Below are 18,796 nucleotides of genomic sequence, written 5' to 3'. Positions count from 1 at the left end.
ATTCTGATTGGCTAGGTCTCTGGGCCAGCCCAAGAATTTGCCTTTATAACAAGCTCCAAGATGATAATGATGCGGTTTGTCTGAGGACCCACACTGAGCACCACTGAGTGAGAAAAATTCTTGGAAAACGTTACAGCCTTTTTGAATCATGAAACAATTATGAAAATTTAAATGAAATGATAATATAAAGCAAAATGACAGTGATCATATCATAAATCTAGTCTTTGCAGAATTGTTTGGTGAACCAGCATTTATAACTGTAAACCAAATAAACTTTGAGAACTGTAATTCTTTTTTTTTTTTTTTGGAGGGGTAGGTAATTAGGTTTGCTTATTTATTTTTATAGGAGGTACTAGGGGTTGAACCCAGGACCTCCTGCATGCTAAGTATGTGCTCTGCCACTTGAGCTATACCATCTCCTCAGAGAACTGCAGTTTGTATCTAATGCCATTTAGTCCATGAGTCTTTCAAGAAAAGACAGAATTTTCTTATCTTGTGAGGATGCATTAAGAGCAGAATGTCAATATGTAAAGGAATTATTTTCTACCATTAAATACATATTTGAATGTAAAAAACCAAACAAACAAACAAACAAACCAGCAGAATGTCAACTTTGTTGCCTCAAAATCTCAGAAAGAAGAAACATACAACATCCATGATATGTCACATTCAATCCAGTCATGATAACAAAAATAAAGATAAGAAAATGTCAGAGAAAAGTGGGGTATCCAGAAAATTTCCCTCCACCCACCTTAGATGAAATCCAGCTGTTTTTTAACATCCCAAGTGTGCCGTGTGGTGAGTGTAGGCACAATTCAACTGCTGAACATGCTGAGAAAGTATTATTTCTGCATTATGACACACTTTAGAAGTTTGGCTACTAAATTTTTAGAAGAACAAAATTGCAACAGTAACTAAATAAAATTTAAGATTTACTCTTGTTCCCAAGAATTTTATTCTACGGTCATATTTGTGTTCAGCTTCAGCCGAATATTGATTTGATGTTTGTCCAAAATGTCTATTCCATGTGCCTCCAATCCACCAATTATTGGGCACAGATTGCATGCCAGCTCCTGTTCTAGGTGTTAACTCAGTTAATCCTCACAAGCCTGTGAGGTAAGTGTTCTTTTTATAAATTTTTTATTTCATTCCGCTCCTCCCCCACCCCCGCTCCCCCCTCCCCAGCCGGGGACTGAACCCAGGACCACATGTATACTAAGCATGCACTCTACCACTGAGCTATACCTTCTACCTGAGGTAAGTGTTCTTACTCCCAATTTATAAGTGAGGTAACCATAACACAGCAATTAGTCCAAGTTCCCCAGCAAAGGTAGATGGTGAAGTCAGAATCCAAGCCCAGGTCCTGCTGGTACCTTAATCTACATCCTCAGCCTCTAGGCAGCAGCCCTGCCACGGTTTCCGCAAAGTCCCCTTCCCAGCTACGTCCCGATTCACCATGGTTGCAGCTGCAGTGAGCAGAGCCTGCCGAGGGCCAGCAGTGGCTTCCTGTCACCTGAAGGGAAAATGAAAAGAAACATACATGGTGGCTGACTCTGAATCTGAAGTGAGAATTCTGCTTCTGGATTATGAAGTACCAGAGATGACAAAAGGTTTCTGAATTCATGTGAGGAGGCCTCTATTGAGTCCTGGCACTGGTGTGTGAGCACAGGGCTGGGAGTCATCCTACCTCACAGGGCTTTGTCCCCATCTGTAGAATGTGGATGATAAAAAGCAGGGTGCCTGTGTCCGGAGGTCATGAGGAGGATCACAGTGAGAAAAAGTGAGATTCTGAGGTTCTTTGCATACTCATGCTGGAGTCAGAGTGGAAAGGTGGGAGAGAAAATGGGGAATATAGCACTTTTATTTCTTCCTAAACTGGGGTTGAGGGTTTGGGAGGTAGAGCTCAGTGGTAGAGCATGTGCTTGGCGTGCACGAGGTCCTGGGTTCAATCCCCAGTGCCTCCATTAAGGCGGGGGGGGGGTTAAAAAAATAAAAATTAAAATATAAACTGAGGTTATATTTGACCATCCTGGAAACAAACAAACAAACAAAAAACAGTTGATGTCCCCAGGGAAAAGTACTCAAGGACTTTGGACCCAAACAGATCTGGGTTTGAATCCTGGCTGTGCCGCTTCTTGCTCTGAGAATGTGGATCACAAAGCTTCCGTTTACTCAACTGTAAAATGGTAACAACACTCACATCCAATTGTATGCCAGTAAATATTTAACAACCAGCTCTCTGGAAGAAAAGAAGAGCCCTGCCTGGAGGTGTTTGCTAATTTCCACGGTGTAAATAGTCCCACAATGGCAGATTTCAAGTTATCAACATGATGTCCACCAGCTGGCAAAATTCTTGAAAACTGGCTCTCACCAGCCAAGCTGGTATGAGCTGACTCCCACACACCACTGCTTCTGCTTAGGGGAGCTGTAAGGTTTAAATGAAAGCAAACAGGTAAGTGCCTAGCATGGGTAGGTGGTGAGGGTCAGGGGGAGGGCAATTGAGGAGCGACAGATTAGAGCAGCCCTGTTCCATGGCTGTCCTGCACCCCCAGAGGACTTTGGGCATAGACTCAGCCTGCTGTGAATGCCAGTCCCCTAGGAAGCCCCATCACCTCTCCTAAATTACTATTATCCTCCTCATACCCTGATGCTGTCATTTCCAAGGACCACAAACTGTGAGTAGAGATCTTGCTTTATCTCTTCTCATATCCAATGGACCTGAGACCAAGCTTTTTGACCACCTTCTCCCAGTCGGTGAAGAAACTACCTTTAAACCACTAATCCTGATCCCTTTGTAGAAAAACTCTCCCAACCACCAAGTAGGAGAAAGCTTGGTCAAACCAGCTGTGGAAAGAGGGGAGAGAAGACAGAGGAGAAAGAGACTAAAATAACCATGTGCCGGGCTTTGCGCTGGACGCCACTCATACAACGTTACCTCACTTAATTTCCGCAATATCCCCATTTTACAGATAAAACTGAGAGGTGGAGAGGTAAAATTAATTTTCTGATGTCACACAGTAGGTAAGTAGCAGATCTGGAATTATCCTCTCCTCTACACTCAGACCTAGAAGGCTATAGGGGAAAAAAGGGGAAGACAAGAGAGAGGAAAAAATGATTTCACAATAGGTATTGTCCCAATTTTTCAATCCTTCATAATCTCTCTTTTGGGAGTGCTTCTGGATAAGATGGAATCTTTCACAGCAAGCCAGCACTTCCTCTGGGAACAATTAGAAAAGCCAGATAAATTGCAGAGCTAATATTTATAAAAGCATTAGAGAGCTGCAGAAGTTCTCAAGAGAGACAAATATCTGAGGGGTAAGGGGAGCTATTTAGAGATGACTGGAGATCTATATCTCCTTCCCCCTCCCCCTGGGAGTGTTTTCGAATTCTGGGCAGGACTGCAGACTGATAATCTGGGCTTGTCCTAAACAGAGGGCATTGTTACCAAGCAGAGAAAGCAGCAGAACTTCTGACAGTCACGTGGGAACTAGAAAAACAAAATAGGAGACTTGAGATACCTCAGATATGCAGCCAGTTTCCCCTCCAAACACGTGCTGAAGTCCGAAGCCATGCAGGGAGGACAACGAAAGAGAGAAACTGACAAACCTCTGAAAAGCAGAGTGGAAATTCTCACATTTCTCTTGGTGTTGAGGACACAATCTGCCAGGTCCTCAGCTGGATGCTGAGGAGGGTCCACATCCCAAGAACAGTGTAAACCCAAGGTGCACTGAGTCTCACCAAATCTCTAATACAGCCACACCCCAGCTGAGATCCTGATTGGATTAATGAGACTGGCCACACTTTGTGTCTTGCAAACGCCAGCAAGAACTGTCTGGTGGGAAATAACCATCTTATAGAGCCTCTGCAGTATTTTTATACATAATTTCTAACATTCAATCAAAAATTACTAAGCCTGTGAAGAGACAGGAATATATGACTAATAATCAAATGAAAAAATACATAGTAAGAAGTAGATCCACAGGTGATACAGACATTGGAGTTAAAAGTCAAGAACCTAGAAATCATTATTAATATGTTCAGAAAATAGAAGATGCACAAAATAGATGAAAATGGAGAATTTCAACAGAGAATAGAAATTTTTAAAAATTGAGTAGTTACTTAATAGCCAAAAAAAACAAAAAACAAAAGGACGCTGAATATAAGAAATCAATGGATGGGTTTAACAGATTAGCAAGAACAGAAACAGGACAAATGCACTAAAATACAAGTCAATATCTCTTTGGGGAGGAACAAGGTAATTGGAGAATTTTCCTAAATACCTCTCCGCCTCTCCTCCCAATCCCGCACACCCTCATTCCTCTCTCTGCTTTATAATTTACGTGATTATTTTTTACAAGTAGCTTCACCAGCTATTGTTGTTACTTTTATTTTGAAATAATTTTAGATTCGCGAAAGACTTATAAAGATAGTAGAAAGAGTCCCTGTAAAGCTTCACCCTAGTTCCCTCTAGGATATATTTTTTTTTAACAAGTATTATAACCTTGGGGAAGGGAAATGATTCTGAGATTTCCTCGCATATAAAATTTAAAAATTGGACCGTATTGAATATTGACAATTCAATGAGAGTCTTTCCAATTCTAACATTTTATGAGCCTAAATCTAAGGTATATTTTAAATCGTGCCTGGTGGCCCCCTTAAAGATAATGAAGATGATGATTAAAAATAGTTTATGTGTATGAGCTATTATTACTATGGGTCTGTCACTTTCCATTCATTACCTGTCATTTACTCCTTATAAAATTGAAACTACGAGGTAGGTTCTATTATGACGTCCATTTAAGAGAGAGAGAAATTATTCGCACAGAAGTTATGACTTGCTGAAAGTCCTACAGCTCTTTATGCTAAAGAAAAGGAACTGGATTAACTCAATCAACTCAACCATCATGAGTCTTTAATGGAGAGTGTGAGGGGAAAGATCAAAGAGAGCAAATGGGAGGAGGAATCAGGGTAGTCATGGTATGAGAGGAAGGGCCCTTGATTTAGAGTAAGCAGCCCCATTTTAAGTGCCAGCTTGGCCAAGTCTAGGCTTCGTGACTTCAGGCAGTTCGCTTCAGTGCTCTAAACTTCAGTTTCTACATCCGCAAAATAGAGGAAATCTTATAATAATAGCTGCTACAGACTGAATGTTTGTGTCCTCCCCCAACAAATTCATATGTGGAAACCTTCATCCCCAATGTGATGATATTTGGAGGTGGGGCCTTTGGGAGGTAATTAGAGCTAATCAGGCCATGATGGGATAAACGCCCACATAAAAAGGAAGAGACAAGATCTCTCTCTTTACCATGTGAGGATACACCAAGAAGGAATCTCTCTGCAAAACAGGAAGAGGGATCTCACAAGGAACCGAATCAGCTAACTCCCTGATCTTGAACTTGCCAGCCTTCAGAACTGTGAAGAGTAAACTTCTGTGTCTAAGCCACACAGTCTATGGTATTTTTGTTACAGTAGCCCAAACTGACTACAACAGCTAACATGTGTGATGCATACCATGTGCCTGGCTTGCTCCAAGCTTCATTCATTGCACAACTATTTTTTGCAAACTTCTCCGTGCTGGGCACTGTCTTAAATACTCCAGACACTCAGAGAACAAAACAAAGATCTCTTCTTTCTATAGTTTATGGTTTAATTTGGAGAGACAGAAAAAAAAAAAAACAAAAGCAGTAAGCCATTAGTCCTGTACAGAGTAGGTATTCTTATTAGCCTCAGTTTTGCAGTGAGGAAACTGAGGCACAGTGAGTTGAAGGGATTTGCTCAGTCCCTCAGCTGGTAGCAACAGAGACCAATTCAGATGTAGGCTGTTTGGCTCCAGAGGTCACACACTCCACCTCTATGCTAGTCTGCCTCTCCAAGAACGGCCTCACAAGGTTCTTGTGAGAATCAAATGAGAAAAATGTATGAAAACACTTTGTAAACTGTAAAGCACTGTACACACACTGGAGCCAAGAATGTGGCTGGCCAGGATCTGCTGAGGCATTGACCTAAGTGGGAAAGTGACTCCAGTCTTCTGCTCACCGCTAGACCCCTTCAGCTCTGGGGTTCTCCGTGATGCCCCTGATGGGAGTGATAAGGGGCTGAGGGATGTGTGAAATAATGAATTTAGCTTCCTCCTTAGTGGCTCAGATGTCCCACAGCCTGGAACACGATCTGGCTTTTCATCCATGTTTTTATTTGGGGCCATCATCCTGTAGGAAGAGAAGTCCCCAAGGCAGGGTGACTAAGGCTGGTGAGTCATGCCCCTGCCAGCCTCCTCCGTGTACCCGCATCCATCAGCGAGGGAAAGATAGGAGAGCGTGTGCCTGCACCCTGGGGGTGCTCGCTGGGGGCTAATGAAGCTAAGACTTCCCTTCAGACAGAACAGATGGTGGCTGCTCCATGAAGGCTCGCTATAGTCACTCACAGACCCTCACACACAAAATACACACACCCACATGCACAAAACAGGCTCCTGCCTCAAAAAGGGGCTTGTCAGACCTTAGAAGAGGGCGCTCAGTAGTTCCCAGATGACTGAAAGAAGGCATAAATGGAAGGACAAATAACAGATCACATTTGCAAGGCACTTCACAGCTTATAAACCATTGTCAGGCACACCCGTTCATGCAATCCTCCCAAAAGAATGATGAGCTTGGTGTCATCAGAATCCCAATTATATAAGAAAATCAAAGCTCAGAGAATTAAACTCAACTCTTCAAGGTCTCACAGCTGATCAAGGGCATTTACTGAAAGAATGAATGAATGAATGAGTTATTGAGCCAGGATCTGAAACCATGCTGTCTTCTCTGAATTCATATATGATGCTACTCTCCTCGAGAAAAGTCAGAGTCTCCGCCAAGGAAGAGAAGTTGGAAGCAGTTGTGAGAACAAGATAGTGGGGGAATGTCCCCTGGAGGACCAGTGTCACCTTCTTAACTGATGCCTTTCCATGGAGAGAGTGACCTGCCCTCCAGGCCCACCAAGCTCTCGCTCGAGCAGCCGTCGCAAACCACACCAGCCACTGTGTTGTAACGTATCTACTTACAGACTCACTCCCCGCTAGACTGTGAGCACCGAACCTTGTTCATCTCTGTGTCTCCAGTGTCTGGCATCACCCAGGTAACGAATGAATGAATGAATGAATGAGTGAAATATGTGGCAGATCCTCTTTTCTTATGTTCTCCAAAACCAGGAAACAGCAACCCCCAAGTATCTGTCCAGTGATTTGGTAGCAAGGAAAAGTACAAGGCCAGTCCTGAAAATCCAAAATCTCTCTCTCTCTCCCCACACCCTCTCCCTCCCTTAGAAAGTCCAGTATTTAGGAGACAAAATATCGCCATGGCAATCTCAGTTTGCAGAGAATGAAAGAGCCCAAGTACATCTCTCAGATGCCCCACCCCAGGCAGCCCCAAAGAGCTAAATTTTCTTTCTCCCTCAAAAGGGCCCACATAGCAAAGCTTCTACCCACGCCTTGGCTCTTCCATACTCCCCCCTCTTCTGCCTCCCTGCAGACAGCCCACCACTGCCACCCTCCCACCCAGCCCTCTGCTATCAGAGCTCTGAACACCCAAAAAGGAAAAACAGTTTGTGCTGAGCGAAGACAGAGCCAGGGAGGAAGGGAAGGGCTGTTCGCTGCCAGCTGACGTTCTGCAGACTGAGCTCCCTGTGTCTGGGCCAGGGGTGTGGCCAACAGCAAAATCTGAGCTAGACAGGGGAGGGGGGAGAGGGAGAAATGTACTGATTCCTACTGCACATCCTGAGTCCTATCTTAAACTGTCCTGAATTGACCTCCCCAAGAGGGAGGATAAGATCAAAGGCTCATACATGATGGAGGAAAAGAGGAGGTCACACATTCATTCGACAAACGTTTACTGGGCATATTATGTGCCAAGCAGCACACTCAGCACAGGAATGCAGACTTGAAAGACAGCATACCTGTCCTGGGAAATCTCACATTGGAGTGGAAGAGACAAACAAGTAAACAGGCAATGGTGCTACAGTGCAATCAGAGGGAAGGAAGAGACAAGCACTGAACACAATGAGAGGTCAGAAGAGGGGCACGTCACCCGGACTCAGGAGTGAAGAGGTAGTCAGAGGGTCTGTCTGGAGGAGGTGACACCCAACACACTGAGTCTTGAAGAATAAGGAGGAATTAGATCCATGAACATGGGAGGAAAGGCATTCCTTGGCAGCAGGAATAGCCTGTGCAAAAGCCTGGTGCTGATGCAGAGAGAACACTGCTGGCATGGGCCATGATTTGGTGAAACCGAATGAGGGCTGAAGCAGAGGAGTGGTAAAGTAGGAAAGTCTTTGTCACAGATGCTAAGGAGTTTGGATGTTGTTTTAAAGACAGTTGGGCTTTCACAAATTTGCATTTTAGAAAAATGAGTCTGGCAACCAAGCAGGGAATAGATTCCCAGGGTGCAAGATGAGAAAGGAGACCACTAAGGAAGCTAAGGAAGTAACCCAGTGAGAAATGGTGAGGACCTGAATTTAGGGCAGTTCTGTGGGAAGGAAAACACAGATCTAAGAGGTATTCAGGAAGTAGATTCACTGAATGTGGTGGGGGGTGGGGGACAGGGAGAAGAGGATGATGCCCAGGCACTGACTTGGATGTTGAGTGAGGATGCCTTGATTAGAGTTGGGGAATCTGGGCAGAGGAGAAAGTTTGGACTGGAAACAGACAAATTCAACATGGAGTCTCTTGAATTTAACATGATGTCTCTTGCAGACATCCCGGGGGAGATATTCAGCATCTAGGTGGAGTTAGGATGTGGGACTAGAGATGAACACTTGGGAGTCAGCGTAGCTGCCATGGTTAAAATCATGGGTATGGATGAGCTCACCCGAGGAGAATGTGCACATCTGAGAGTGTGTGGACTCTGCCTTCCTGCCGCCAGGCACAATGGGCTGAGATAAAGGGACGTGAAAGTGCTTGGCCTGACACATGGGTCAGAATGGATGCTCAATAAATCGCAGTTGAAGGAATAGTAGGTCAAGAATCATGAATAATCATTTACCCTAATGTTTTGCTTCCAAACAGGATCAACATCATTCCCCTCTTCCTTTTAAAACTTTCTGTCCTATTGTCTCTCTCTCTCTGTCTCTTTTTAATCTTATTGTCTCTTGATCCTAATAATTAGGAAGTGCACCTCACATCACATTCCTCCTATTGGGATTCTAGCCTTTCCAGTACTTGAATCCTGATCATTTTGCTTAATATATTTGCCAACAGCTCACCCTCCCTGCCTGCCTCCTACACTCTCCCTTTTCTGATATTTTTAAACTGTTTTATTTTCAGACCAGTATTCGTCACTGACATCAGCTGCCTATTTGAAGTATTTTCATCAAATACTATATTTGTGTAGTTAAATCATAACTTTCCGTAGAGGAAAGCAATGGCAAAAATAATCCCCAAATGATCAATTTAAATTACTTCTAATCGGGTTAGGAAGCTACTTCAGACCTTACGTCTGAATATGGCTTTGTTAGATAATCCAAAAATAAAATTCAAGCAAAATGGCCATATTAGGGAAATTGATACAAAAAGAATTTGCCTAGAAACTGCCCAGTTGTTCCATCCCAAGACCTTCAACATGGTACCCAGGGTTCTATCTATCCAACTTTCTCTCCACCCATCCAGTCCATCTACCCATCTTCCAATTCATCCATCCATCCATCCATCTATCCATCCATTCATCCATCCATCTATCTATCTAAAAACATTTTTTGAATGCCTGCTCTACTCCAGATACTGCACTAGGTGCTGAACGATGTGAAAATAAGTGAGACACGGAAACAAGAATCTTCCAGTCCCACTGGAGAAAAAGACCCAAGATTAAAAGAAGAATTAGAAGAGAGGACATAACTCTTTCTAGAAGAATCAAGGAAGGCTTCATAAAAAAGGGTTTTGAAGGAGGAGAGAGAATTGGAGGTGGACAGTTTTTACAGTTTACAGGTTACAGGGCAGAGGGGCAAGGTTTTCTCCCCAATGTATATGCTATACCTGGTATGGGGAATCTAACTATGAGATTTCAAAACATGTCGCCTCTCTTGGCCTCAGTGTCTTCATCATTACATCAAATGTGTCTTATCAGTGGGTTTGTTTTTTTGTTCTTTTTTTTTTTTTTCCTCCATTGAATGTTGTGTAACCAGCTGTCTGCCCAGATTTGAGGGATTTCTTGGGATTTGGGACTTTCGATGCTAAAACAGGACAAACAAGGATGAGCTGGTCACTCTAACTGAACCTTAGATAGGGAGTCCTCAGAGGCAGGAAGTGAGGGAGGTGGGGCTCAGTGGGGAGGACAGTCCAGGGGTCTTAGAGCCCCCACTTCCACTTAAACTGGATCAGTCGTGACTTTCTTGCATATTGAGCTTCTCTGTTAGGTTTTGTTTGAAAAAATATTCCTATTGCTTTTTAGGATTTGGTGTTTTGTAGTTTTTTTTTTAATGGAGGTACTGGGGGTTGAACCCAGGATCTCACACATGCTAAGCACATGCTCTAGCACTGAGCTGTACCCTCACCCCACTATTGCTGTTTAAAAGAGCTTGGTAGAGCGTGTGCTTAACATACATTAGGTCCTGGGTTCAATCCTCAGTACCTCCATTTAAAAGATAAATTAAATTAAGTAAAATAAATGAGAAAATACTAAACTAAATTGACATTAAGTTTTAAAGTCCATAGCATTCCAGACCAGCCATCAGGAAAGCATCCTTCATTTTTCACCTTTCTCTCTCTCTACTCCAGCATCACTTGTTCTGAAATTATATTTCTAGGGGTAAATTTGGGGGTGGGAGGGACAATGAATCGGCCTAAAGAATCCCCTCCTGTTCTGAGGTGGGGCAGCGAGCTGAGAGGGACCAGAAGAAGCAGTTGGAAACATCCCAGCTCCCCCTCCCACCTCAGCTCCCTCTGGCAGCTCTAATTGAGGCCTGTCACAGGGAGAGACGCCAGCTGTAAATTGCATTCATCAACGAATTACAGCAATTACAGCCCCAGCCCAGCCTAATGGGGGTAACACGTCCAGTCAGGGAGTTCCTCCCTCTGATTCAGAGATGCCAAGTGCTTTGGGCTGCCAGGGTCACTTTCCCCAGTCCAGACCCCAGACTTTGTCCTGGCCCCACACCCTGCCTTCAGCTAATCCATCAGGAAGGATGGGTGTCCTCATAGACTTCTCCGGGGCACTTCAGTCAGCCATCACTGAAGTTCACCCAGCGATCTAGGCTCTATTCTCACTGCTGTTCTTTAAGCAGAGTTTCCTCCAGATTTGGTCCCTGGGAGGATTGATTTGCTGAGTTCAAGGGCCTGTTAAGAATGCTTTCCTTGTTGGCAGTGGGCCGGCGCAACTCCTCCATCCCCTCTGGCCACCTGGACAACACAGGGCCAAGGCTAGGGTGAGGTTCAGATGAAACCTGTGGAGGTGTAGTGGAAGTGTCACCTCCCAGAAGGAGAAGTATGTGGCCACCCACACCTATCCACAGCTGCTTCCTCTCTCCTCCTTGGAGCCAGCAGTTCTGGTTTCAACACAGTGAAGGTGTGTGTGTGTGTGTATGTGACATACCACAGGAAATCCACATACTAGGCACAGGAAGATGTGGACAGCATGACATTGGACCCTCTGTGTGATCTGGGGTATGAAAGAGCAACCAAATGCCCTCAGAGAATATTCCTTTCTTCTCCCTTGCTTTTTGCCTCAGAATTCTGGCAACTCTCCAAACAGGGCTGTGCCAGAGAAAAGAAAATTTCAGAGGTCAGTCCATCCACCCCTCCAGCCTTTGGCCAGAAACAATCATCTCTTCCTTTCTCCCAGTCCCTGTTTGAACTTGGGAGGGGGCAAGGAAAGGAGGTGTCTTTTTAGTTCTGAAATTTCTAAGGAAGCCAGCCCAGATCCCACCCTTCCCTTACGGAGAATGCGTCCTGTGATGTTTAAGTAGGAGTCAAGCCTCGAGAATGAATTTCTCCTGAACTGTCCTTGCTCCAAGAGAGGAGGTGGGAATGGATACACCCAGTAAAGGGAGTGCACAGAAGAAGGGGTTTGGGTCAAATGTCCCCTGGGACCCCAAAGCTTTCTGCCTAAGGGAGCAGTGGGGCTCAACTGACCCACTGGCAAGGGAAGAGGTCAACAGGGATGACTCAGGAGCCCCAGCTTCCTGGAGGCTCTCAAAGAAACTCAGCGTTTCAGCCTGAATTTCAGATAACCCCTAGAAGAGAGACAGCAGATCAGAGGCAGGAAACAAGGATGGTGGAGGCAGGGAGGGACGGAGGGACCAAGAAACAGATGGAGGGAGAAACAAGGCAGGACAAGGGCAGATAAGGGCTGAGGCCGAGGTCGAGAGTGAGAGTAGAAAGAGGACTAGATTGCCAAACAAGGAGAGCAATCGGGACTCCGGCCCGCCCGCCTGGTCAGCTGCTCTTCTCCTCTCGGTCTCCACCCTGAGTGGATGCCCGTGATGCCCTACCCAGGTCCCCTCTGCTGGCTGTGAGTGCTGGTTGGCTCCAGTGACTCCAATGACTACAGTGGCTCCCCTTCTCTGGAGACTTGAGCAACCAGCAGCCAGCTGACTGATGGGGGTAGGGGGTTTACAAAGGACCAGCTTTCCTGCCTCAGGGGTCAGTCTCCATCAAGAGCTTCTCCACAGAATCAAGCTGAAATTAGACTCCAGCTGTAAGAAGGGTCCTTGCTTAGCCCCTCCCCTGCCCTATCCTGCTTCCCTCCCTCCCCTTCTCCTGAGAGTTTGTCCTCAATAAACCAGGTACCCCTGAATCCCTGTCTCAGGCTCTGCATTGAGGAAACTGGATCTAGGACACTTACCTTAGCTCCAGCACCTAGGATGGTGTGTCAGTATACAATAATGCTAAATCGTATGATATTGTATATGATTGATTGGGGGAAAAAATGAGTGATTGATTAAATTAATGCTCTGGGTGGGAGATAAGTGGAGGTGGGTGGGGGATTTTATTGTAGGACTGCCCCCCCCCTCATTTATACACACACACACTCACTCACACACACTGTGTTAACCTGATCCCCACAGTACATCCTGTCTGCACATAGGCCACCTGCTTATGTATGTGTAAAGTCAGGAACAGATAATCCAGTCTGGGGATTATCCACACCCCCAGCTGGCATCTTTCCCTGCCTGAGCCCTCTTTCTGCTCTAGCACTTTTTGGGAGTTGGGGGAGGGCTGGGCGGAGTAAGGCCGCAGGGGAGGGCAAGATGGTGAAACTCCAGTCTATCAACACTGTGGCTGCTAGCTGAGCAGTATGATGACAGGTCAGAAACTATTGGGTAAAATCATGTTAGGAGTTCTCTGTGGATTCCAGGTATCTGGGCTCATCATCAAATATAAAGTTAAAGAGATGTTTATGGAGTTAAAACACCCTGAATGAATCTCAGAAAGTCACCTGCAAAATCATCAGGTTTGGATCAGTGACAATCATAGTTTGATAAGGTGCTTTAAGATAATTCGAGATATACAAAGTCTTAACCTACCCTGAATGCTTTCCAGGAAGGAGATGTGCAGACCTTTTGGACTGTTCAGTCCTCACTGTCCAGAAGGCCTTCCTGTGATCTACCCACCTTCTGCAGTTTGGTCTGTTTCTCTTCTGATTTCAGCAGAAAGGAAGAACAGTGGAGCTCCCATTCTTTGACTCGTAATGCCTTTTTCCCCAAATATCTGGACCTGCATTGTCAACAGAAATAGAATGCAAATGACAGCTGTAATTTTAGAACTTCTGGTAGCCACATTTTTTTAAAGGTAAAAAGAAGCATATAAAACTAATTGTAATGAAGCATTATATTTAACTCAATATATCAAAAAATTCAACACCTCTATATTAAAAAGTATTCATGAGATGGTTGCATTCTTTTTTTATACTAAGTCTTCAAAACCTGTTGTGTTTTTCACACTTATAACACATCTCAGTTCAGTTCAGCCACGTTTCCCCTGCTCAGTGGCCACATGAGGCTGGTGGCTGCCATATGGGACAGCACAAGTCTAGACCTTGGGTGTTGCTTCCCCAACACCTGACCTCGGCTCCTCTGGAGTGGGAGGCAGAGAATGGGAATCTAGATACAATCTGACTATCCTGGGGTGACCTTAGGAGGAGCTGAAGGAGGGGAGTGGTGAACAGACTCTAGGGAGAGTCCCAGGCCAGGTAACTAATTACGTGGAAGGGAGGAACGAAACTGTGTCTGTTAAACCTCAAACTCAGGTCTTTTCTCCTGAGCAGTAGATAGGGCCAAGAAAGTAGTCCCCAGGCCATGGTCCTCCAAATTCCATGTTAATCAGAATACCTAATTCCAGTTCGAAATCTGCTTCTTTTCTTCACCTCCTCCAGGAAGCCATCCCAGATAAACTCCCCAAACTTACTTGATAGCTTCTTTCCTGAGTGCTGTCAGCATTTAAAGGCTAAAACCACTTCTTTACTGAGGTGATACCCCAATCCTGCAACTGTTGAGTAGACATCCCACATTCCACAGATAGGAGATACTGTGTGCCCCCCACTGTCCTGGGGATTCAGTAGTATGCAAATGGATGAGGGCTGTCCTGGACCACCTGGAAATGAAGTAGACAGTAAACAAACTTAAAACAAAACAAGGTAATTTCAGAGAGTGATAAGATGAAGGGAGAAAGATGATTAAGGAGTTCCCCACACCCACACTGTACTGAGAACCACAGAAAGTGAACCAGAAAAATTCTGATACCGTTTACTCGTCCTCCTCACTTTACAGATGGGTAAACTGAGGCCAGGGGACAAGGAATGGCTTGGTCAAGGTCACAGAAGTCAGTGGCAGAGCCAAGTCTTGCTTTGTGGGTTACTTTCTGAGGTGCTGCCTGGTCAGACTGGTGGCTCTGCTCCTCCCACATCAGACTGGGAGAGTTCCAGAGAGTGAGCAAGCCCTTCTGCCCTCTCTCTCCCGAGGGATAAGAGTCAGCATCTGGACTGGAAAGCAATGCATGAGCTTATAAAAACAAACACAATCAAAAGCACAAAACCTCACTTTCAGCAATCTTTAAAAGCCAGCTGTCACCCCACCCTCCTCCCTCAATCTTCTCACCAGATTTAATAGGAGGGGATGGGAGGTGCTGAAGAGATAAGCCCTCCCGGCTCTCCCACTCCCCATCACTCCACTCCCCGTCACTCCACTCCATTCAGGAGGGGCATATACCCGGGATTAGCCCAGGGACCTGAATGAACTAAACAGAGACCGAGCCCCAAAGAGTCCAGAGTGGCCAAGGGAGCTGATACTTCATGCTTCTGCTTCCTTTTCCAGGAGTCCATGAGCTATAGTGGAGGGTGGGGGTCCTCACTAGAGGAGTAGGGGTGGCGGGGTCCAGGGCCCCCAGCTGCCCTCCTTCAGGCTCAGATCTGTTCTCCAGGTTCCTTTCAGAGCACACACTCCTAATCTCAGCCTGCCTCCCTCCCTGGGCCAAGTCCTTGGGATTTATTTCAGGAGCTGTTTCGCCCACTCTGCCTGCCGTCTGTGAGAAGCTGGGTGCTTAGGGAGTCCTCACCATCTGCCCACCTCCACCGTCAGCCAGGCAGCCCCGGGTGGGGCTCAATCCCCAGGCACAAAAGTCAGCCCAATCTCATTCCCCAGGCCTGCAGATTCTCCACCAGAGTCGCTGATGATTTTATTTCTTACCTCCCTCCCATAAAGCAAGAGCACCGAATTGTCTACCCACCCCTCCTCACACACACACACACACACACACACACACACACACACACACACACACATCCTTCAGCTTGAAGAGGCTTTGAAATCTGAGGATGGAGGATGAGGAGACTGGAAGACATTCTCCTGGCATGCACACCCAAACCCTCTCTACACACAGATACACTTTGGCATTATGTAGGAAAATTTGAAATAAGTATATCCTTTGACACAACAATTACACTTCCAGCAATTATCATATAGGAAATCTCCCCCAAATGTACAAATAAACGTGTACAAGGAAGTTCACTGCTGGGGACACAGTGTGGATTTAATTAATAAATGAAGGTCCATTCATACCATGGAATCTCATGAAGTCATCAAAAAGAATGAGAAAAATCCGTATGTCCTGACATTGAATTATGCCTAAGATCTAAATGAGAAAAGGAAAATTGTACAACAATATGCCTTAGATAATCCCATATGGGATATATATGTACAGAGAAAAAATATATACAGAAAAAAATATCTGGAAGATTATACATAAAAACATGTTCACAATGTTTCACTAGCTCTGAAGTTTAGACTATGGGGCTCTCCTTTTTCTAAGTTTCTTTCACAACAAAGATCTATTACTTTTGTAATCAAGTTGGGGAAGGGAGAAAATAAAAATAATAATAATTTTTTTAAAGAAAGAAAGAAAAAACAGCCTCCTCTGTCTTAGCCAGGGGAAGAGATTCCACAACACCCACCCACAAACTCCCCAGCCGTGGTCCCGCAGACGGCCTTGGAAATGACGTGTGGCTACAGCCTGCCCAACCCATACAGCCCGGGGCTGGCCTGGGCCTTCCCTACTGCCTTGGCTTCCTCCCCTCCCACTGGCCTCCATTCAAAAAAGGTCTGTGTAGGAGAACGGGCTGTCCTGTGTACTCCTAGTGCTTCAGTGGAAGTCAGTGTTTCCCAGGCCCTGGTGGAAGTGTCCATCTCCAAAAAGAGTTGGCATGACACATGGTCAGTATGAAAGGAGGGTGGTGACTTCTGGCCAGATTTGAGGCCAGAGCTCTGCTGGGCTTTGGAGATAAAGCCCCTACTCCTCAGGAAGGGGAGTCGGGGAGCGGAAAGCTGGACCCTAATCTAATCAAGGGAGGGAGGGAGGGAAGGAGGGGGAGGTCAGAGCTCTGCTGGTCCCTGTCTCCTATCTTCTGTTGCCTGCCCAGGGAGTCCAAAGAGCCAGCCTGGGAGGAAGGTTCTAGACGCACCACTATGTAGCGATGTCCTCGGGCAAGTCGCTACCCTTTTAGGGACTTCTTTCCTCCCTTTTTGCTACTTTTCCTTGAACACATACAGCATCGGAGGACTGGAGGGGGCATAGGAAGGTGAGGGACCACTGCCATCTTTGCCCTCACAAGGGCCTTGGGGAAGCGCAAAGCACTTTGGGAAAGTGCCCTCCATCTGGATTTTACCATTCAACCTGTGCAAGGAGAAGAGGTGGCTAGGGATGGGGGGTTCAGCTCAGAAGGGAGCTCCAGGCACATTGGTTTCCTTCAACTTCACCTCACAGATAGCCAGCCCCTGCCCACCACTCCGGGTCCCCAGAGACCCTCTCCCCTCGGGGAACCTCTCCCTCAGCACCCATCTCAGGGTCTCAAAGAAATTCTCCTTAATAAAGAAGCTGAGACGAGGAAACTACAACCGACTCCCTGATCCCACCCCCATCCCCAGCCAACTGTCCCAGAGTTCAACATGCAGAATCCCTGGGGTGAGCTCCTCCCTTTCAGCTCTCCATCCCTTTGATGGACTGAGGCAGGATTATTCTGAAGCTCCAGGCCCCACCCAGCCAGAATGTAGCTTTCTATCAGAATTCCCCAGTGCTCCCCCCTCCCCACAACCCCTTCAGAGAAATTGGCTTCTCCATCTCACCCTCACTTGCTGCCGGGACCCCCTTCCTCTGCCTCAAGCTGGTCAGGGCCCAGGGATGTGGACTGGGACATTCACAAGTCTCCTGTGGACCATGGCCCCTGTCCAGGGCTGGACGGGGGATGGGGGCTGGAGGAGGGGAGCAGAAGACAGTTCTAACCAGACAGGGAGGGAGGGTGGTTGACAGAGCCACGGAGCTGACACCATGGAGGCCTCTCTGCAAGGGGTGGGGCAGCACCTCCGCATACACACTCCCCCCAAATCCAGAGACCTCGGTCCCCTAGGTGACCAAAATAGGAGAAAACAGGTCCTTGCAGACTTTGAGACAAAAGAACAGAATTGGGGTGGAATGGGACCTAAGGTCCCTCTAGCCAGGTCCTCCCCAGCCTGTTTTTTGGGCTGCAGAAGAGGACCCTGCCCTGAGGACTGGGAGAGACGAGTCACAGGTGTGTGTAGAGGGCCCAGGTAGCATGTGTCCCCAGCAGAACCAGCCCAGCAACTCTTTCAAGCAGGCCTCAGCACTGACGCAGAGTTGGGCACCCTTCCGGATGGATGCACACACACACACACACACACACACCATCCTGTCAAACATCCTGAGGGCTGAGGGAGGCGGGGTGTGCAGGTGCTAGCAAACCTGAACTGGTCCAGACTCAGCAAAGCTCAGCTTCTGCCACCAGCTGGCTAGGAAGAAATGAGTTCCTTAGGAAGGCTTCCCCAGGATGAGATGGCCAGCACTTTCTTTTCCTTCCCAGGTGCTTTCATCTGATTCTGGATCTTGTGTTTGCACAAAGGGTGGGGTGGAACTAGGAGGCTGGAAAATCTGTGCTTGGTTTTTACTCGGGGGTCCCACCCAGGTTAGGGGGAACTAATTGTCCTCAGACACAGCCGGCCCTTGTGCTGGTGAGGAGAGGGCAGCCCTAAAAGTCTGGGCAGGGGCTTTCAGGTCCTCACGACATTAGCATTTTATTCTTACTATCACCGCTACCATGGGTGGCCTAGGTGGGTATCCAGCAGTCCTCACTCCCACCAGGCTCAAACAGCTCCTCGACTTCCCCTCTCGTGGGAATAGCTACCATTCCCAAAGCTGGATGAGTCATGGCTTAGTCACAGGTGCCAGGCTGGCTCAATCCAGCCTAGCCACCCCAGCACCAGTCACTGCCATTGCTGCCAGTGAGCTGCAGTCAGCAGGACTGAGCACAGGGAAGTGGTTTAAGGCCAGGAG

At 46.5% G+C, this 18,796-nt stretch overlaps 1 long non-coding RNA gene and 1 other non-coding gene across 2 annotated transcripts; one reads left to right on the top strand and one right to left on the bottom strand.

The window, feature by feature from the left end:
- Positions 1 to 1,196: 1,196 nt before the first annotated feature.
- Positions 1,197 to 14,923, bottom strand: LOC116157782 (uncharacterized). Its single transcript, XR_004141990.2, has 4 exons — positions 14,701 to 14,923; positions 14,366 to 14,551; positions 13,486 to 13,675; positions 1,197 to 1,513 (listed from the first exon to the last, which is right to left on the bottom strand). It is a non-coding gene; the product is annotated as an uncharacterized LOC116157782 (long non-coding RNA).
- On the top strand, positions 1,893 to 1,964 carry TRNAA-GGC (transfer RNA alanine (anticodon GGC)). Its single transcript has one exon. It is a non-coding gene; the product is annotated as a tRNA-Ala (tRNA).
- Positions 14,924 to 18,796: the final 3,873 nt, after the last annotated feature.

This window comes from Camelus dromedarius, chromosome 16, assembly GCF_036321535.1.
Source record: "Camelus dromedarius isolate mCamDro1 chromosome 16, mCamDro1.pat, whole genome shotgun sequence".
Lineage (NCBI taxonomy): Eukaryota > Metazoa > Chordata > Mammalia > Artiodactyla > Camelidae > Camelus > Camelus dromedarius.
Note: the sequence above shows the minus strand (reverse complement) of the source record. Positions and strands in the feature narration are given on the sequence as shown.